Here is a 22,949-nt window from a genome sequence, read left to right as displayed (position 1 = left end):
CACCAAAATAAGAAACAAAGTACCAATTAGCTGTCTATGTCCATTCCCCCCAACCGACCCCACCACTGGTCTCTGGCAACTGTTAATTTATTTTCTGTCTCTATGGGTTTGCCTATTCTGGATACTTCGTATAAATGGAATCATGTGACATGTGGCCTTTTGTGTCTGGCTTCTTTCACTTAGCATAATTTTTCATGTTCACCCATGTTGTAGCATGTATCAGTATTTCATTTCTTTTTGTGGCTGAATAATATATTGCACTACATTGTTTGTTGAAGAATATTTGAGTTGTTTCCATGCTTTGTCAATTATGAATAATGCTACGAACATTTATGTACAAGTTTTTGTGTACATGTATGTTTTCATTTCTCCTGATTATATACCTAGGAGTAGAACCACTGGATTATTTTAGTAATTCTATATTTAACTTTTTGAGGAACTTCCAGTTTTCCAAAGTGGCTTCAGCATTTTGTATTCTCACCAGCAATGTGTGAGTCTTCTACTTTCTCCACATCCTTGCCAACACTTGCTATTGTCTGTCTTTTTTATTATAGAAATCCTAGTGGGGTGATTTGGGGGTGATCAAAATCATGGTAATTTTTGTTTGCATTTCCCTAATGATGTTGAGCATCTTCTCCTGTGTTTATTGGTGATTTGGATAACTTCTTTGGAGAAGTATCTAACAAAGCCTTAACCCATTTTTTACTTGGGCTGTCTTTTCAGTGCTGAGTTGTAAGACATATATATTTTAGATACAAGTACCTTATCAGATGTAATAATTTGCAAAAATTTTTTCCCATTCTATGGATTGGCTTTTATTTATTATTTTTAAATTTTTTATTGGGGTATAATTGTTTTACAATGTTGTGTTAGTTTCTGCTGTACATCAAAGTGAATCAGCTATATGTATACATATATCCCCTCTGTTTTGGATTTCCTTCCCATTTAGGTCACCAGACAGCATTGAGTAGAGTTCCCGGTGCTATACAGCAGGTTCTCATCAGTTATCTATTTTATACATATTAGTGTATAATCCAAATCTCCCAATTCATCCCACCTCCCTTTCCCCCCTAGTGTTTATATGTTTGTTCTCTACGTCTGGGTCTCTATTTCTGCCTTGCAAGCAGGTTCATCTGTACCATATTTCTAGATTCCACATATATGTGTTAATATACGATATTTGTTTTTCTCTTTCTGACTTACTTCACTCTGTATGACAGTCTCTAGGTCCATCCATGTCTCTACAAATGACCCAATTTAATTCCTTTTTATGGCTGAGTAATATTTCATTGTATGTATGTAGCACGTCTTCTTTATCCACCTGTCAATGGGCATTTAGTTTGCTTCCATGACCTGGTTATTGAAAATAGTGCTGCAATGAACATTGGTGTGCATGTATCTTTTTGAATTATGGTTTACTCTGGGTATATGCCCAGTAGTAGGATTGCTGGGTTATATGGTAATTTTATTTTTAGTTTTTTAAGGAACCTCCATACTGTTCTCCATTGTGGCTGTATCAGTTTACATTCCCACCAACAGTGCAAGAGCTTTCCCTTTTCTCCAAACCCTCTACAGCATTTATTGTTTGTATATTTTTTTGTTTCACATACACACACTGTATTTTATTTTTACACGAGATAAATAGACTGACACCAAGCATTGTACATGGATGACCACAACAAAAGCAACAATGATTGCAATTACCAAACATGAAACACACTCATACTATGTCATAATATTGACATTCAGTTCAGTAATCCTCCACTGTAACAGCTCCTTTACTTTGCAGTGAAAATTGATTTGTATATTCTTTGCCTTTGAGTCCTTGTCGGATTTTTTTTTTTTTAATTCAGACAGAAAGTCACAAAAATTATACTCATCCTCATCAGTTCACTCAGTCCCATGTAATTAATTTTTATTTTCATCTTGATCTTTTGTTAGCACTTTTATGAGTTCATCAGTTTTTCATTAGAGTTCTGAAAATGCTTATTCATTCAGTTCAGCAGTACAGTCAGTTACCAGAAACTTGTACTTGTCAGAGTCTTTTCCATGAATTTCTTGAAGATGAAACCCTTTTATAGGAACATATTTGCAAAAGCATCAGAGTACACCCAGAACTGTCTGTAATTGACAAAAGACTTAAAAATGACCACAGTTAAAGATTTCATGAAAGTTCATAATAATGCAGTTGACAAGAAAATTAGTTATTTCTGAGATATACATTTTAAAGTAATAACTAGGATTATGACTTATAACATTATACCAGAACATATAAGATTTTTAGAAATTTCATGTAATGTCTGAAACATTTATATTAACATATTTCCATGCAAATAACCCAATGAAAGTTTAGTATTAGTTGTTTTGTTTGTTTGTTTGTTTTATACTGCAGGTTCTTATTAGTCATCAAATTTATACACATCAGTGTATACATGTCAATCCCAATCTCCCAATTCAGCACACCACCATACCCACCCCACCGCAGTTTCCCCCCCTTGGTGTCCATATGTCCATTCTCTACATCTGTGTCTCAACTTCTGCCCTGCCAACCGGCTCATCTGTACCATTTTTCTAGGTTCCACATACATGCGTTAATATACGATATTTGTTTTTCTCTTTCTGACTTACTTCACTCTGTATGACAGTCTCTAGATACATCCACGTCTCAACAAATGGCTCAATTTCATTCCTTTTTATGGCTGAGTAATATTCCATTGTATATATGTACCACAACTTCTTTATCCATTCGTCTGTTGATGGGCATTTAGGTTGCTTCCATGACCTGGCTATTGTAAATAGTGCTGCAGTGAACATTGGGGTGCATGTGTCTTTTTGAATTACGGTTTTTCTGGGTATATGCCCAGTAGTGGGATTGCTGGGTCATATGGTAATTCTATTTTTAGTTTTCTAAGGAACCTCCATATTGTTCTCCATTGTGGCTGTATCAATTTACATTCCCACCAACAGAGCAAGAGGGTTCCCATTTCTCCACACCATCTCCAGCATTTGTTGTTTGTAGATTTTCTGATGATGCCCATTCTAACTGGTGTGAGGTGATACCTCATTATAGTTTTGATTTGCATTTCTCTAATAATTAGTGATGTTGAGCATCTTTTCATGTGCTTCGTGGCCGTCTATATGTCTTCTTTGGAGAAATGTCTATTTAGGTCTTCTGCCCATTTTTGGATTGGGGTGTTTGTTTCTTTAATATTGAGCTGAATGAGCTGTTTATATATTTTGGACATTAATCCTTTGTCCATTGATTCATTTGCAAATATTTTCTCCCATTCTGAGGGTTGTCTTTTCAACTTGTTTATGGTTTCCTTTGCTGTGCAAAAGCTTTGAAGTTTCATTAGGTCCCATTTGTTTATTTTTGTTTTTATTTCCATTACTCTAGGAGGTGGATCAAAAAAGATCTTGCTGTGATTTATGTCAAAGAGTGTTCTTCCTATGTTTTCCTCTAAGAGTTTTATAGTGTCCAGTCTTACATTTAGGTCTCTAATCCATTTTGAGTTTATTTTTGTCTATGGTGTTAGGGAGTATTCTAATTTCATTCTTTTACATGTAGCTGTCCAGTTTTCCCAGCACCACTTATTGCACAGACTGTCTTTTCTCCATTGTATATCTTTGCCTCCTTTGTCATAGATTAGTTGACCATAGGTGTGTGGGTTTATCTCTGGGCTTTCTATCTTGTTCCATTGATCTATGTTTCTGTTTTTGTGCCAGTACCATATTGTCTTGATTACTGTAGCTTTGTAGTATAGTCTGAAGTCAGGGAGTCTGATTCCTCCAGCTCCGTTTGTTTCCCTCAAGACTGCTTTGGCTATTCGGGATCTTTTGTGTCTCCATACAAATTTTAAGATGATTTGTTCTAGCTCCGTAAAAAATGCCATTGGTAATTTGATAGGGATTGCATTGAATCTGTAGATTGCTTTGGGTAGTATAGTCATTTTCACAATGTTGATTCTTCCAATCCAAGAACATGGTGTATCTCTCCATCTGTTGGTATCATCTTTAATTTCTTTCATCAGTGTCTTATAGTTTTCTGCATACAGGTCTTCTGTTTACCTAGGTAGGTTTATTCCTAGGTATTTTATTCTTTTTGTTGCAATGGTAAATGGGAGTGTTTCCATAATTTCTCTTTCAGATTTTTCATCATTAGTGTATAGGAATGCAAGAGATTTCTGTGCATTAATTTTGTATCCTGAAACTTTACCATATTCATTAATTAGCTCTAGCAGTTTTCTAGTAGCAGTTTTAGGATTCTCTATGTATAGTTTCATGTCATCTGCAAACAGTGACAGTTTAACTTCTTCTTTTCCAATTTGTATTCCTTTTATTTCTTTTTCTTCTCTGATTGCCATGGCTAGGACTTCCAGAACTATGTTGAATAATAGTGGTGAGAGTGGACATCCTTGTCTCGTTCCTGATCTTAGAGGAAATGCTTTCAGTTTTTCACCGTTGAGAATGATGTTTGCTGTGGGTTTGTCATATATGGCCTTTATTATGTTGAGGTAGGTTCCCTCTATGCCCACTTTCTGGAGAGTTTTTATCATAAATGGGTGTTGAATTTTGTCAAAAGCTTTTTCTGCATCTATTGAGATGATCATATGGTTTTTATTCTTCAATTTGTTAATATGGTGTATCACATTGATTGATTTGTGTATATTGAAGAATCCTTGCATCCCTGGGATAAATCCCACCTGATCGTGGTGTATGATCCTTTTAATGTGTTGTTGGATTCTGTTTGCTAGTATTTTGTTGAGGATTTTTGCTTCTATATTCATCAGTGATATTGGTCTGTAATTTTCGTTTTTTGTAGGGTCTTTGTCTGGTTTTGGTATCAGGGTGATGGTGGCCTCATAGAATGAGTTTGGGAGTGTTCCTTCCTCTGCAATTTTTTGGAAGAGTTTGAGAAGGATCGGTGTTAGCTCTTCTCTAAATGTTTGACAGAATTCACCTGTGAAGCCATCTGGTCCTGGACTTTTGTTTGTTGGAAGATGGTTAATCACAGTTTCAATTTCATTACTTGTGATTGGTCTGTTCATATTTTCTATTTCTTCCTGCTTCAGTCTTGGAAGGTTATACCTTTCTACGAATTTGTCCATTTCTTCCAGGTTGTCCATTTTATTGGCATAGAGTTGCTTGTAGTAGTCTCTTAGGATGCTTTGTATTTCTGCGGTGTCTGTTGTAACTTCTCCTTTTTCATTTCTGATTTTATTGATTTGAGTCCTCTCCCTCTTTTTCTTGATGAGTCTGGCTAATGGCTTATCAATTTTGTTTATCTTCTCAAAGAACCAGTTTTTAGTTTTATTGATCTTTACTATTGTTTTCTTTGTTTCTATTTCATTTACTTCTACTCTGATCTTTATGATTTCTTTCCTTCTGCTAACTTTGGGTTTTGTTTGTTCTTCTTTCTCTAGTTTCTTTAGGTGTAAGGTTAGATTGTTTACTTGAGATTTTTCTTGTTTCTTTAGGTAGTCTTGTATAGCTATAAACTTCCCTCTTAGAACTGCTTTTGCTGCATCCCATAGGTTTTGGTTCGTCGTGTTTTCATTGTCATTTGTCTCTAGGTATTTTTTGATTTCCTCTTTGATTTCTTCAGTGATCTCTTGGTTATTTAGTAACGTATTGTTTAGCCTCCATGTGTTTGTGTTTTTTATGTTTTTCTCCCTGTAATTCATTTCTAATCTCATAGCGTTGTGGTCAGAAAAGATGATTGATATGATTTCAATTCTCTTAAATTTACTGAGGCTTGATTTGTAACCCAATATGTGATCTATCTTGGAGAATGTTCCATGCGCACTTGAGAAGACGTGTAATCTGCTGTTTTTGGATGGAATGTCCTATAAATATCAATTAAATCTATCTGGTTTATTGTGTCATTTAAAGCTTCTGTTTCCTTATTTATTTTCATTTTGCATGATCTGTCCATTGGTGTAAGTGAGGTGTTAAAGTCCCCCACTATTATTGTGTTACTGTCAATTTCCTCTTTTATAGCTGTTAGCAGTTGCCTTGTGTATTGAGGTGCTCCTATGTTGGGTGCATATATATTTATAATTGTTATATCTTCTTCTTGGATTGATACCTTGATCATTATGTAGTGTCCTTCCTTGTCTCTTGTAACATTCTTTATTTTAAAGTCTATTTTATCTGATATGAGTATAGCTACTCCAGCTTTCTTTTGATTTCCATTTGCATGGAATATTTTTTTCCATCTCCTCACTTTCAGTCTGTATGTGTCCCTAGGTCTGAAGTGGGTCTCTTGTAGATAGCATATATATGGGTCTTGTTTTTGTATCCATTCAGCAAGCCTGTGTATTTTGGTTGGAACATTTAATCCATTCACGTTTAAGGTAATTATCGATATGTATGTTCCTATGACCATTTTCTTAATTGTTTTGGGTTTGTTTTTGTAGGTCCTTTTCTTCTCTTGTGTTTCCCACTTAGAGAAATTCCTTTAGCATTTGTTGTAGAGCTGGTTTGGTGGTGCTGAATTCTCTTAGCTTTTGCTTGTCTGTAAAGCTTTTGATTTCTCCATCAAATCTAAATGAGATCCTTGCCGGGTAGAGTAATCTTGGTTGTAGGTTCTTCCCTTTCATCACTTTAAGTATATCATGTCACTCCCTTCTGGCTTGTAGAGTTTCTGCTGAGAAATCAGCTGTTAACTTTATGGGAGTTCCCTTGTATGTTATTTGTCGTTTTTCCCTTGCTGCTTTCAATAATTTTTCTTTGTCTTTAATTTTTGCCACTTTGATTACTATGTGTCTCGGCGTGTTTCTCCTTGGGTTTATCCTGTATGGGACTCTCTGCGCTTCCTGGACTTGGGTGGCTATTTCCTTTCCCATGTTAGGGAAGTTTTCGACTATAATCTTCTTCAAATATTTTCTCTGGTCCTTTCTCTCTCTCTTCTCCTCTGGGACCCCTATAATGCGAATGTTGTTGCGTTTAATGTTGTCCCAGAGGTCTCTTAGGCTGTCTTCATTTCTTTTCATTCTTTTTTCTTTAGTCTGTTCCGCAGCAGTGAATTCCACCATTCTGTCTTCCAGGTCACTTATCCGTTCTTCTGCCTCAGTTATTCTGCTATTGATTCCTTCTAGTGTAGTTTTCATTTCAGTTATTGTATTGGTCATCTCTGTTTGTTTGTTCTTTAATTCTTTTAGGTCTTTGTTAATCATTTCTTGCATCTTCTCAATCTTTGCCTCCATTCTTATTCCGAGGTCCTGGATCATCTTCACTATCATTATTCTGAATTCTTTTTCTGGAAGGTTGCCTACCTCCACTTCATTTAGTTGTTTTTCTGGGGTTTTTTCTTGTTCCTTCATCTGGTATATAGCTCTCTGCCTTTTCATCTTGTCCATCTTTCTGTAAATGTGTTTTTTGTTCCACAGGCTGCAGGATTGTAGTTTTTCTTGCTTCTGCTGTCTGCCCTCTGGTGGTTGAGGCTATCTCAAGAAGCCTGATGGGAGGCTCTGGTGGTGGGTAGAGCTGACTGTTGCTGTGTAGGTCAGAGCTCCGTAAAACTTTAATCCACTTGACTGTTGACGGGTGGGGCTGGGTTCCCTCCCTGTTGGTTGTTTTGCCTGAGGCAACCCAACACTGGAGCCTACCTGGGCTCTTTGGTGGGGCTAATGGCAGACTCTGGGAGGGCTCACACCAAGGAGCACTTCCCAGAACCTCCGCTGCCAGTGTCCTTGTCCCCACAGTGAAACAGAGCCACCCCCCACCTCTGCAGGAGACCCCCCAACACCAGCAGGTAGGTCTGGTTCAGTCTCCCCCAGGGTCACTGCTCCTTCCCCTGGGTCCCAATGCACACACTACTTTGTGTGTGCCCTCCAAGAGTGGGGTCTCTGTTTCCCCCAGTCCTGTTGAAGTCCTGCAATCAATTCCCACTAGGCTTCAAAGTCTGATTCTCTAGGAATTCCTACTCCCCTTGCCGGACCCCCAGGTTGGGAAGCCTGACGTGGGGCTCAGAACCTTCACTCCAGTGGGTGGACTTCTCTGGTATAAGTGTTCGCCAGTCTGTGAGTCACCCACCCAGCAGTTATGGGATTTGATTTTACTCTGATTGTGCCCCTCCTACCGTCTCACTGTGGCTTCTCCTCTGTCCTTGGACGTGGGGTATCCTCCTTGGTGAAGTCCAGTGTCTTCCTGTCAATGATTGTCCAGCAGCCAGTTGTGATTCTGGTGCTCTCGCAAGAGGGAATGAGAGTACGTCCTTCTACTCCGCCATCTTGGTTAATGTTTGTAGATTTTTTTGATGATGGCCATTCTGACCAGTGTGAGGTGATACCTCATTGTAGTTTTGATTTGCATTTCTCTAATAATTAGTTATGTTGGGCATCTTCTCATGTGCTTATTAGTGATTTGGATAACTTCTTTGGAGAAATGTCTAACAAAGCCTTAACCCCTTTTTTACTTGTATTGTCTTTTTAGTACAGAGTTGTAAGACATGTATCTATTTTAGATACAAGTCCCTTATCAGATGTAATAATTTGCAAAATATTTTTCCCATTCTATGGGCTGTCTTTTAACTTTCTTGATAGTATCCTTTGATGCAGAGAATTTTTTTTTATTTTGATTAAATCCAATTTATCTACTTTTTCTTTTGCTGTTTGTGTTTTTGGTGACATATCTAAGAATCTGTTACCAAACCCCAGGTCACAAAGATGTATACCCGTAGGAAGAGTTTTATAATTTTATCTCTTGCATTTAAGCTTTTGATCCATCCTATGTTAAATTTTGTGTATGGTATGAAGTAGGGTCCCAAATTCATTCATTTACAAGCACCATTTCTTGAAAAGACCATTTCCCCATTTGATGGTGTTGGCACTGTTCAAAAATCAATGGACCACAAATGTATGGGTTTATTTCTGGACTGTCAATTCTATACCATTGATCTATAGGTCTTTCTTCATGTCAGTACCACACTTTTGACTACCATAGCATTATAGTAAGTTTTGACATCAGAAAGTATGTGTCCTCCAAGTTTGTTCCCAGTCCTTTACAATTCCTTATGAGTTTTAGGATCAGCTTGTTCATTTCTACCAAAAAAAAAAAAAAAAGAAAAGAAAAAGGTATTTGGAGTTTGATAGGGGTCATAATAAATATGCAGATAAATTTGGGGAACATTGCCATATTAACAAAATTGTCTTCCAATCCATGAACACAGGATGTCTTTCCATTTATTTAGGGTGTCTTTAATTTCTTTCCACAATATTTTGTAGTTCTTCATGTACATGTCTTGCACTTCCTTGATCAAATTTATTCCTAAGTATTATATCCATTTTGAAGCTGTAACTGGAATTGTTTTCTTGATTTTAATTTACTATTGTTCATTACTAGTGTGCAGAATACAACTGATTTTTGAATATTGATCTTATATCCTACAATTTTCCTGAACTTGTGTATTAGATTTAACAGGTATTTTGTGGCTTCTTCAGAGTTTTTCCTATTTATAAGATCATGTCATCTGCATATAGAGATTGTTTTACCTCTTTCTTTCCAAGTTGGATGCCTTTATTTCTTTCTTTCTGCCTAATTTCCCTGGCTTCACAAATATTAAGAATAAAAAAAGGAAATACACAAGATCAGAAGTCCAGTTTTCAAAGCATAGACTTCTGCGTCTACCTCTTTCCCAAGGCTGACAGGCCCTGCACCATTTCCTACTCTGTCTCAGAACTTACTACAATGCTACAGTAATAAAAACCAACTTAAATGGGCTGGTTAAATATCTAGGTAACTTGTCTGGATCCCCCACTTTCTAGCCATATTCTGCAACCACAAAAATTGTATTCAACTTCCAGCACAGAAATGAGTTGTTTTAAGCACCTTAATCCCCTTCACTGCTAAGGCTAAAATAAAAGTAACAATCCTGCATTCTTCTTTAAAAACACATCCCTGGTGACTGGCAGAACTGTGGTAATGAGTAATCTTAATTTTCCTGTGAAATTATACCCTCTACATAAAGAAGGTAGGCACCTTCACCTTACAACATTATCTTAACTCTATAATAAAGTGCTCATATGACAAAATGCCATGGTATACTATAGGAGGATCATTGCTTCACACTATGATACTAAAGTAAATTTTCTTCCTCGGGCCTTGTATTGTTTTATTTCTTGATGTTTTAATTGGATCCTACTTTCCCTTTATCATCAAAACTTTGCTTCACACAATTTCTCTTCTAAAAGACTCAACAATAGTAAGGGGTGAGGGGAAGAGTGGAGTAGGGGAGTGCTAATTTATAGAGACAGCACACCATGACTATAAGTGAAAACGAATATAAATTATAAATCTACAAAACAGAACAATCTTCACTAAAGATGGGGAGAAATAAACAAGGGTATAAAAAATCTTCAGGGAACCCCACAGAGAAAAGGTGTTCAAGAAGTACACTTGGAGTTTCTTCAGTAATATGAAGCATCTTTTGTTAAGTATCTGATTGGCAGCACAAGTTTTTGGTAGCGTATTATTGATTCAACACAATAATTGATTTTCTGAGTATGTAGTGCTGAAGTTTTCATCTAAACTTTTCTGTTGTTACTTTAAAGGGCTTGCCCCATTCATAAGCTTGAGGACGTGCCTCAGAATAAAAAATGTTAATGGGAATAAACTTTGAAATTATATTGTAATTAGATGGGAAACTGATTCAGTTCATTGCTATACCATGAAAAAAAACAAGTATTTATACACAATTCTTCAGGGGCATATCTGCTGTATAAGGACTGCCCTTAATGCTTCCCCTTAATATTTAAAATGTTTCATGCTGAACATTATTAATCCTTATAAAAATTCCATGTTTAGGGTGGTATGAAGAAAGGGAGACATAGAACAAAGGCATGTCAGAGCTGGAGTCTAATCTCATAAACCATAGGTGTTATTAATTACCTACTGAGATCTCACAGATAAATCTTGATATTATCTTTAAAAATCGGGTTTTGAAAATCCCCAAATAATAATGTTTTGGTCCTAAAAATTTAATTGTCTTCAAGATACTATTGTGGCAATTGTCTAAAATTAAAAAACAGAACTGTTGGAACAAGTTGCTTAGCATATAAGGAACGGAGAAAAAGCCCACCAAATCGGCTGCAGTTTAGAACCTCCTGTGCTAAAATTAAGTTAAATCTAAACCGTGCAGTAGGTAAATGACTTGTGTGAAGGTATTTTTCTAGAATACAGAAGAGGCTTTTTAATGTGATATTTACACAATAGATATGATTGTTTTTTATCTTAAAATACATGGATTTAATATTATTACCTATCAATTCATTTGCCTGACATGAATAGTCTATCAGATTATGTTGACTTTCTTAGGTTGGAAAATAGTAAGCAGGCAAAAGTCCAGCTTTATATGGAGTAATAATCATTTTCTTTCACATATTTTCTCTGTAACTACAGTTCATTCTGGTTGTTTATTACATATTTTATAAACTCTCTTTTTTTAAATGTTGTTTTTCCCATGAACATTATCTTTACATGTTTATATCAAGTACCACATAATAGTGTAGATCAAAATGGTTTTCCTTTTTTAGAAGGGTTAAAAATTAAATTCATAAAAATTAAATATTCCTTAAAAACCTAAACTATGATTTACTATGTTACTTGACAACATATGCCTTTAATTCCTTAGTAACTGTAATCTGCAGTCCAGGCTTGGTGTAATTTACTAAATAATATAAATGAACTCCAGTGGTTATAGAAATTGAGTTCCAGATCAGATAATGGGGGAGGGTGTGTGTGTGTGTGTGTGTGTGTGCGTGCATGTGTGTGTGTTTTCTAGAGAAGAGAGGAAGAGGAAATCACAAAGCGAGATGAATGATTTCAAAATATTTTAGTATCAGTGGCTTAAAAGGCTATTTTTTCATATAGATTAGGAATTCTGACCAAGGGTGAAATAACTTCTTCAAATATTTAACACATATGAAAGTGTTTACTATGTGCCTGGCACTTTCTTAAGCATGTTACATATGTTACACATATATGTAAAGAAACATATTTACATGTAACAACCCAATGAGGCAGGTACTGTTATTATCCTCATTTTCATAGATAAGGAAACTAAGCACAAAGGCTAATCATTTTATTTATTTGTGGCAAATCCATGGTTTCCAGGATTTGAACTAAGTTATACCATCTCTCAAATAGGCTTAATCCACAAGCAATTTCCACACAGTAGGTTTTTTGTTTGTTTTGTAAAAATAATCTTAGAAATTCAATGAGAAATGACGTCACTCACCAGTGTTACAATTTAAATTCTTTAATTCATTTAGTCAATAAATATTTGTTGAGTATCTACTATGTGTCAATTAGGTTACAGGGGTTATATCTGTGAAGAAAATAGGGATCTTCCTTGCCTTCATAGATCTTACAGTGCACCAGAAGAAACCAATATATTTTTTAATCACATAAATAATTATATAATTACAATTTTTGTTCATGCTATAGAAGAATAGTAAGGTGGCTAAAAGATGGAATGGCAGAGACCTGGGAGAAGCTAGTACTTGTAGGTGATTAGAGGTGCCAATCCACTTACCTAGACACATAGGTTGATTGAACTCAGCTGGGAGGTTCTCACTTAAGATTTTCCATGTAATTATAGACACATAGTGTTTGGGGTTGGAGTCAACTGAAAGCTTAACTGAGCAGACATTTAGGATGGTTTCTTCAATCACCTGTCTACACTTCAGCTTGGATACTGCTTGGATGGTTTTTCACATGGCTAGCTTATTGGGATTTTTTTTTAACCCATGCAGCATGGTGGTCTCAGGGTGGTCTAATTTCTTATAAGGTGGCTGGTGGCTGGATACCCCCAAAATGTGTGTTGCAAGAAACCCAGGCACCAGTTGCAAGTTTTCTAATGACCTAGCCTGGGAAGCCATGTATTACTTACCCATTTTATTAGTCAAAAAGAAAATGAAAAAATCAGCCCAAATCCAAGAGAAGGAATATAAACAAGGACATGAATACAGGGGGGCATGGCTCACGGGGGAGCAATCTTTGGAGATTAGCTACCATAATTCTCCATTTCCTCATTCTCTGTTTTCAGAATTCCCACTACTTGGATGTTGGATCTTCTGGATTGATCCCCTATTTAAAAAAAAAACAAACCTTTTCTCTCCTATTTTTCTTCTCTCTGTCTTTTTCTTCTTTCTGGGATATGTCTTTATATTTTCATCAAAATGTCTATTGAATTTTATACTTTTTTATTTTCTTGTTCTTTCTTTTTTTCATATCACGCTGTTCTTATTTCTTGATGTAACATTTTCTCTCTTCTGTCTTCTGGTATCAATTTTACAACAATTTGTTTCTGGTTTTTGTTTTGTTTAAGTTTTCTTCTATTTCTTGGGTTACTATATTTCCTCCAAGGTCCTCCCCTCCTCATTTTTGGCTTATTTTAGTATCTGCCTTTAATGTTAAAGTCTTTCCTCAAATTCCTGGTGATTTAAAATATGTAACATTCAAATTTAAGAATGAGATGCTAAAAAAGCTGGTTAAGTGGAGCTTGTCAATTAATGGCACAATGGGATGATTTGTAGAAGTCTGGCCATTTCATGAGCAAGATCTACCAATGTCATTCTCTATGAGCCTTCTCTCTTCAGCTAATGAGTTTCTCTGGAGAGAAATCATTCAAACTCCTGTCTAGATGTGTAAGTTTGACTACAGATATTCTGAAAACCCAAGAAAAAGGGGTGCTGTGTGTTTCTGTATTAGGATTCTCCAGAGAAACAAAACCAATAGGAAGGAAATTATATATATATATATATATATATATATATATATATATATATATAGAGAGAGAGAGAGAGAGAGAGAGAGAGAGAGAGAGAGAGAGAGAGAGAGAGAGAGAAAGAGCAGGGGAATGAGAGATAAGGAATTGATTCACATGATTATGGAAACTGGCAAGTCTAAATCTGTCATATGGGCTGATAGACTCGAGATCTGAGTCGACATTTCAGTTTCAGCCTGAAGACCAGAGGCTTGGAAAACCAGGAAAGCCAATGGTGCAGATGAAGGCAGTCAGTTAGAGAATTCCCTTTTCCCCAGGGAAGACGGTCTTTTATTTTTCTTCAGCTGATTGCAATGAGCCCACTCACATTATGGAGGGCAATCTGCTAACTCAAAGTTCATGGGTTTAATGTTAAGCTCATCCAAAATACTCTCCAATTTGACAGATAAAATTAAATATAATGGTCTCATTGATTAGTATGTACCCTTTCAATTAATTCACTGTGATGTTTTCAAAAAGCACCTTACCTTCATCCTTAGTTGTACCTGGTATCACTGAATTCAGAGCCCTTTTGTGCCAAAGTCTCTAGTGACCAAACTTCTAGCCTATGGCCACTTTAACCAATAGAATGTGGCAGAAGTGATGCTGTGCCAGTTCTGAGCCTAAACTTTAAGATGAAGTTTCTCAAATTTGGCACTTTTGACATTTGAGGTTGAATAATTCTTTGTTGTATGATGCTGTCCTGTACACCATAGGCTGTTTAACAGCATCCCTTGCCTCTGTTAGCCAGAAACCAGTTGTACCCTCCCTCCCCCCTACTCTTGTGACAACTAAATATATCTTCAGACATAGCCAAATATCCCCTGGGGTAGGAGCAAAATAACCCCCAGCTGAGAACGACTGATTTAAAAAGATGAGTGCCTTTTGCTTCCTAATTCTTGGAACACTCACCTTTGGAATGTGTGCTCTGGGGAAATCCAGCCTCCATGTGAGAGATCTGACTACCCTGATATAACCATGCTTTGAAGAAGCCTGTGTATGGAAGGAAATGACTGCCTGACCCTCAGATATTTCGGCCATCTCAGCTGAGTTGCCAGACACATACATGAAGAAGTCATCATGGACAGTAAGCCAGTCAAGTTTTCAGATGACTCCAACCCCTACCACTATTTGACTGTAACCATATGAAAGACTCCTAATGAGAACCACTCAAGTGATCTCTGCAAACTCACAAAAACTTCAGAAATAATAATAAATATTTACTTTATGCTATTAAATTTGGGGATGATTTGTTAAAAAAGAAATGGAACATGAATTATCAAAGAAACAATGCAAGAACATTTTTAGGACTAAATTTCTGGATTTAAATGATCTATCAAGTGCCCATCATAATGAATTAAAAAAGAAAAATGTCAAAGGACATCATATGGAAGTTTTAGTATATTATGGATTAAAAGGACACCTTCAAACTTACAATTCTCATTCTCTCTCCTTTCCTTCTCTCCTTCCCTCCTTTCTGTCTTTTGTGCAGATGCATGCATACATGCATGCATGCCTGTTTGCATGAGCACACGTGCATGTGTGTACACACACACACACATAAAAACCAGTTCACATACAAAGGAGAAGGAATAAGAATGGCAAAGGACTTCTGAACAACAGCACTGGAAGCTGGAAAAAATGAATCATGACTTCAGAATTATTAATTTACAACCTAGAAGTCTATATCTAGACAAGTTATCAATCAAGTATGGGAGTAAAATAAGCATGCTTCCATATGTGAAAAGTCAAAAATTTAATCTCCTGTGCACTCTTTCAGAAATCTAATATAAGGAAGATAATTATATCAAGTTTATAATAACAGATTCAACTTCAGTACTTGTAATTAGTCTGTCCATATTTTCTATTTCTTCCTAGTTCAGGGAGATTGTATCTTTCTAAGAATTGCTCCATTTCTTTTAGGTTGTCCAATTTACTGGCATATAGTTATTTGTAGTAGTCTTTTATGACCCTTAGTATTTCTGTGGTGTCGGTTGTAACTACTCTTTTTCCATTTCTAATTTTATTGATTTGAGCTCTCCTTTTTTTTCTTGATGAGTCTGGCTAAGGGTTTAGCAATATTTATATCTTTTCAAAGACCCAGCTTTTTGTTTCATTGATCTTTTCTATTGTTTTCTTCGTCTCTATTTCATTTATTTCTGCTCTGATGTTTATGATCTCTTTCCTTCTACTAACTTTGGGTTTTGTTTGTTCTTTTTTCTCTAATTACTTTAGGTGTAAAAGGTTAGGTTGTTTATTTGACATTTTTCTTGTTTCCTGAGGTAAAACTCCAAAAAAACAAATGTCCAGGACCAGATGGTTTCACATGCAAATTCTACCAAATACTTAGAGAATAGTTAACACCTATCCTCCAGAAACTACTCAAAAAAATTGCAGAGGATGAAGGAAGCACTTCCAAACATATTCTATGAGACCTCCCTCATCCTGATACCAAAACCAGACAAAGATACCACACAGAAAAGAAAATTATAGGCCAATACCACTGATTAACATAGAAGCAAAAATCCTCAACAAATTACTAGCAACCTGAACCAAACAATACAGTAAAAGGATCATATGACATGATCAAGAGGGATTTATCCCAGGGATGCAAGGATTTTTTAATATCCACAATTCAGTTAGTGTGACACACCACATTAACAAATTGAAGAATAAAAGCTATATGATCATGTTAATAAATGCAGAAAAAGTATTTGTTAAAATTCAACATTCATTTATGATACAAAACCTTTCCAGAAAGTGGGCATAGAGAGAACATAACTCAACATAATAGAGTCCATATATGACAAGCCCACAGCTAATATTACACTCAATGGTGAAAGCATTTCCTTTACAACCAGGAAAAAGACAAGGATGTCCACTCTCACCATTTTTATTCAATGTAGTTTTGGAAGTCCTAACTACAGCAATCAGAGAAGAAAAAAGAAAAAAAAAAAGGAATCCAAATTGGAAAAGAAGTAAAACTGTAACTGTTTGCATATGACGAGATACTATACATAGAAAATCCTCCTACTAGAGCTAATCAATGAATTTGGTCAAATTGCAGGATACAAAATTAATACACAGAAATCTGTTGCCTTTCTATACACTAACCACGAAAGATCAGAAATAGAAATTAAAGAAACAATCCCATTTACTGTCACATCAAAAAGAATAAAATACCTAGGAATAAACCTACCTAAGGAGGTAAAATACATGTAATTCCAAAAAGTATATGACGCTGATGAAAGAAATCAAAGATGACACTAACAGATGGAAAGATATACCATGTTCTTGGATTGGAAGAATCAATATTGTCAACATGAATATACTACTCAAGGCAATCTACAGGTTCAATGCAATCCCTATCAAATTACCAATGGAATTTTCCACAGAACTAGAAATAAAAAATTTACAATTTGTATGGAAACATGAAAGACCCCAAATAGCCAGAGCAAACTTGAGAAAGAAAAACAGAGCAGAAGGAATCAAGCTCCCTAACTTCAGACTATACTACAAAGCTACAGTCATCAAGACAGTATGGTACTGGCACAAAAACAGAAATACAGGTCAATGGAACTGGATAGAAAGCCCAGAAATAAACCCACACACCTATGGTCAATTAATCTATGACAAAGGAGGCAAGAATATACAGTGGAGAAAAGACAGTCTCTTCAATAAGTGGTGCTGGGACTGGACAGCTACATGCAAAAGAATGAAATTAGAATATTCTCTAACACCACACACAAAAGTAAACTCAAAATGGATTAAAGATCTAAATGTAAGACCGGATACTCTAAACCTCCTAGAGGAAATCATAGGCCAAACACTCTTTGACATAGATCACAGCAATATTGTTTTGAATATACCTCCTAGAGTAGTGAAAATAAGGACAAAAATAAATAAATGGGACCTAATTAAGCTTAAAAGATTTTACACAGCAAATGAAACCATAAACAAAATGAAAAGACAACCTACAGAATGGGAGAAAATATTTGCAAACTATTTGACTGACAAGGGGTTAATATCCAAAATATACAAACAGCTCATATAGCTCAATATCCAAAAAAAAAAAGAACACACACAACCTAATCAAAAAATGGGCAGAAGACCTAAATAGACATTTCTCCAAAGAAGACATACAGATGGTCAACAGGCACATGAAAAGACACTCAACATCACTAATTGTTAGAGAAATTCAAATCAAAACTACAATGAGGTATCACCTTACACCAGTCAGAATGACCATCATCAAAAAGTCTACAAAAAGTAAATGTTGGAGAGGGTGTGGAGAAAAAGGAACCCTCTTATACTGTTGACAGGAATGTAAATTGGTGCAGCTACTATGGAGAACAGTATCCAGTTCCTTAGAAAACTAAAACTAGAGCTACCATATACAGTAAGTCCCCTACACACATACCTTCAAGTTGCAAACTTTCAAAGATGTGAACCTACGTTCACATGTCAAATCACATAAGCTAGTTCATATATCTGGCTTACATTGTCATGTGTGTGTACCCTCTACAAGTGGTTGTGCTTTTGTGTACTTTACTGTACAGTACTGTATAGAGTACAATAGTACAGTATCTTTATTTCAAGCCCAGGATGTCCCGAAGCAAGGGTAAAAGCAGCGGTGATGTAGCTGGTACCTCTGTACTTTTCTAGGTACTGTACTGTAAGATTAAAACTGTTTTCTTTATTTTTTGTGTTTGTTTTTTATGTATTATTTGTGTGAAAAGTATTATAAGCCTATTACAGTACAGTACTATATAGCTGATTGTGTTAGTTGGGTACCTAGGCTAACTTTGTTGGACTTACAATCAAGTTGGATTTACAAATACGCTCTCAGAAAAGAACTCGTTCATATGTAGGGGACTTACTGTAATCCTGCAATCCCACTCCTGGGCCAATATATGGAGAAAAACATATTTTGAAAGAGACATGCACTCCAGTATTCATTGCCGCACTATTTACAATAGCCAAGACAAGGAAGCAACCTAAATGTCCCTCAACAGATGAATGGATAAAGAAGATGTGGTATATATATATACAATGGAATATTACTCAGTCATAAAAAAGAATGAAATAATGCCATTGACGGCAACATGGATGGACCTAGAGATTTTCATACTAAGTAAGCCAGACATAGACAAATATCATATGATATCGCTTTTATGTGGAATCTTAAAAAAATGATACAAAAGATCTTACATATAAAACAGAAATAGACACACAGACTTAGAAAACAAACTTATGGTTACCAAAGAGGAAAGGGGAGGGATAAATTAGGAGTTTGGGATTAACATATACACACTACTACATATAAAATTGAAAACCAACAAGGACCTACCGTATAGTGCATGGAACTATACTCAATATTTTGTAATAACCTATAAGGGAAAAGAACCTGAAAAATAATATATATATGTATATATGTAGAACTGAATCCCTTTGCTGCACACCTGAAACTAACACATCATTGTAAATTAACTATATTTCAATTTCAGTAAAATCATGTAATCATCTCAACTGATGTAGAAAGAGCATTTGATAAAACTCTACATCTATTTAAGATAAAAAAAAAAACCTGAACAAGATGAGTATAGAGGGAACATACTCAAACATAATAAAAGCCATATATGACAAACCCACAGCTAATATAACACTCAATGGTGAAAAGCCAAAAGCTTTTCCTCTAAGATCAGGAACAAGACAAGGATGCTCACTCTTGCCACTTTTATTCAAAATAGTATTGGAGGTTGTAGCCTCAGTAATCAGACAAGAGAAAGAGATAAATGCATCCAATTTGGACAGGAAGACGCAAAACTGTCACTATTTGCAAATTACATGATACTATATATACAAAACCCCAAAGACTCCAGCAAAAAAACCCTTTTATAATTAATTAAGAATTCAGTAAAGTCAAAGGGTACAATATTAATATACAAAAATCTGTTGTGTTTCTATACACTAACAACAAACTATCAGAAAGAGAAATTAGTAAAATAATTTCATTCACAATTGCATCAAAATGGATAAAATATCTCAGAATACATCTAACCAAGGAGTTAAAAGACCTGTACTCAAAAACTATAAGACACTGATGAAAGAAATTGAAGACAATGCAAATAAATAGAAAGATATACCATATCATGGATTGGAAGAATTAATATTGTTAAAATGTTCATACTACCAAAATCAATCTACAGATTCAGTGCAATATATATGGAATCTAAAAAAAAAAATGGTCTGAAGAACTTAGGGGCAGGACAGGAATAAAGATGCAGACGTAGAGAATGGACTTGAGGACATGGGGTGGGGGGAAGTGTAAGCTGGGGCAAAGTGAGAGAGCGGCATGGCCATATATACACTACCAAATGTAAAATAGATAGCTAGTGGGAAGCAGCTGCATAGCACAGGGAGATCAGTTTGGTGCTTTGTGACCACCTAGAGGGGTGGGATAGGGAGGGTGGGAGGGAGACACAAGAGGGAGGGGATATATGTATACGTATAGCTGATTCACTTTGTAATACAGCAGAAACTAACACAAAAATATAAAGCAATTACACTCCAATAAAGATGTTAAAAATATATATATACTAACTGCACATTTCACGGATCTGGAACAAATATTCCTAAAATTTGTATGGAACAACAAAGACCACATAAATGATTTTTATAATCATATTACTTAAATATAAAGACTTAAATGTAAGGCCTGAAACCTTAAACTTCTAAAAAGGAACGTAAGCAGGACTCTCTTTAACATCAGTCATTATTTTTTTTTTTTTTCGGATCTATCGCCTCTGGCAAGAGCAACAATAGCAAATATAAATGGACTACATCAAACTAAAAAGCTTTTGCAAAGCAAAGGAAATTATCAACTAAACAAAATGGCAACTTACTGAATGTTCAAAAATATTTACAAAGGATATATCTGATAAGAGGTTAACGTGCAAAGTATATTAAAAACTCATTCAACTCAATATCAAAAAAACAACAATCCAATTAAAAAATGGACAGAGGATCTGAGTAGACATTTTTTCCAAGAAGACATACAGGTTGTCAACAGACACATGAAAAGATGCTCAACATCCTTAATCATCAGGGAAACACAAATCAAAACCATGAGATATCACCTAATACTTGTGAGAATGGCAACTATCAAAAGGACAAAAAAAAAAAAAACAAGTTTGGGGAGGATGTGGAGAAAAGAAAACCCTAGTACACTGTTGGTGGGAATATAAATTGGTGCAGTCTCTATGAAAAACAGGATGAAGCTTCCTCCAAATGTTGAAAATAGAACTACCATATGATCCAGCAATTCCACTTCTGGGTATATATCTGAAAAAATCTAAAACACTAATTCAAAAATATATATGCACCTACTTGTTCATTGCAGCATTATTTATAATAGCCAAAATATGGAAACAACCTAAGTGTCCACTGATGGATGAATGGATAAAAAAGATGTGATATATATATATATATATTCACACACACACATATACATATACATACAGTGGAATATTATTCAGCCATAGAAAAGAAGGAAATCCTGTCATTTGTAACAACATGGATAAACAAGGAGGACATTATTCTAAGTGAACTAAGTCATACAGAGAAAAAGAAATACCATATGATCTCTCTTAAATGTGAAATTTAAAAAAATAAACTAAAAAAAAAGCAAGTACATAGATACAGAGAACAGATTAGTGGTTTTAAGAGGTTGTGTGGGGGGGTGATGGGGGAGATGGGAGAAATGGCTAAACTTTTCTTTTCAGTTTAGTTTAAATAAATTGAATAGAAATTTAAAAAAATAAGACATTCATTTTTATGTTTTTCCACCTTTTGTATATTATGAGCAAAGCTGCTATAAATATTCATATACATATTTTTGTGTGAACATAGGCTTTTATTTCTCTGGGACAAATGTTCAAAAGTGTGATTGCTGGGTTGTATGGTGGTTGCACGTTTAATTTTTTAAGAAACTGACAAATTATTTTTCAGAGTGGCTATACCATCTTACATTCACCATCCATAAAGTATGGGTTATCCAGTTTGTCCACATCCTTCCAACAATTTGGTGTTGTCACTCTTTTTTCAAAGCCACCCTGATATGCGTTCAGTGATATTTCATTGTAGTTTTAATTCACAATTCTCTTCTAGCTAATGACGTTGAACAACTCTTCACATGCTTATTTTCAATTTTGTATGTTCTCCTATGAGATGTCTCTTCATGTCTTGCCCATTTCTAATTAGATTGTTTTTTTTTAAGCATTTGAGTCTTTATATAGTTCTTTAAATGTTCTAAAAACAAGAACTTTTATGAATATATGGTTTGCAAACATTTTTCTCCCAGTCTATAGCTTATCTTTTCACCCCATTAACAAAGTCTTTCACAGAGCAAAAGTTATAAAGTTTGATGAAGTTCAACTTATCAATTTTACCTTTTATGGATCATCCATTTGATATCAAGTCTAAGAACTCTGCATGGCCCTAGATCCTGAAAAATGTGTCCCAGTTTTTGTAAAAGTTTTATAGTTTAACATTTTATAATTAAGTCAGTGAAACATTATAGGCTAATTTTTGTATGAGATGTGAGGTTGAAGTCAAGGTTCTTTTTTTTTTTGCCTATAGTGTCCAATTATTCCATCACCACTTGTTGAAAAGACTATCCTTCCTACATTAAATTGCTTTGCACCTTTGTAAAATAAAAAATCGACTGGGCATATCTTTTTAGTTCTAGTCCTCAGTTCTCTCTTTTGTTACATTGATCAATATGTCTACCCCTCCACAATATCACACTCTGTTGATTACTGTAGCAATATAAGTAATTCTTAACATAAGATAGAGTGATTATTCCCATTGTATTCTACTTTTCAAAATTATTTTGGCTATTCTAATTCTTTTGCCTTTTTGCATAAATTTTAGAATAAGCTTCTCAACGTCTACCAAAATTTGCTTGGATTTTAATGGGCATTACATTAAACCTACAGGTTACATTGGGGAGAATTGACATCTTTACTATGCTGAGTCTTCCAGTCTATGAACACAATATGCCTCTCCATTTATCTTCTTTGATTTATTTCATCAGCATTTTTTTCTTTTCAGCATACAGATCCTGTACATGTTTTATTAGATTGATATCTACTTTTAATTTTTTGGAGTGAAAGTGTAT

This window comes from Eubalaena glacialis, chromosome X, assembly GCF_028564815.1.
Source record: "Eubalaena glacialis isolate mEubGla1 chromosome X, mEubGla1.1.hap2.+ XY, whole genome shotgun sequence".
Taxonomy (NCBI): domain Eukaryota; kingdom Metazoa; phylum Chordata; class Mammalia; order Artiodactyla; family Balaenidae; genus Eubalaena; species Eubalaena glacialis.
The sequence above is the reverse complement of the archived record's forward strand: the minus strand, read 5'-3'. Positions refer to the sequence as shown.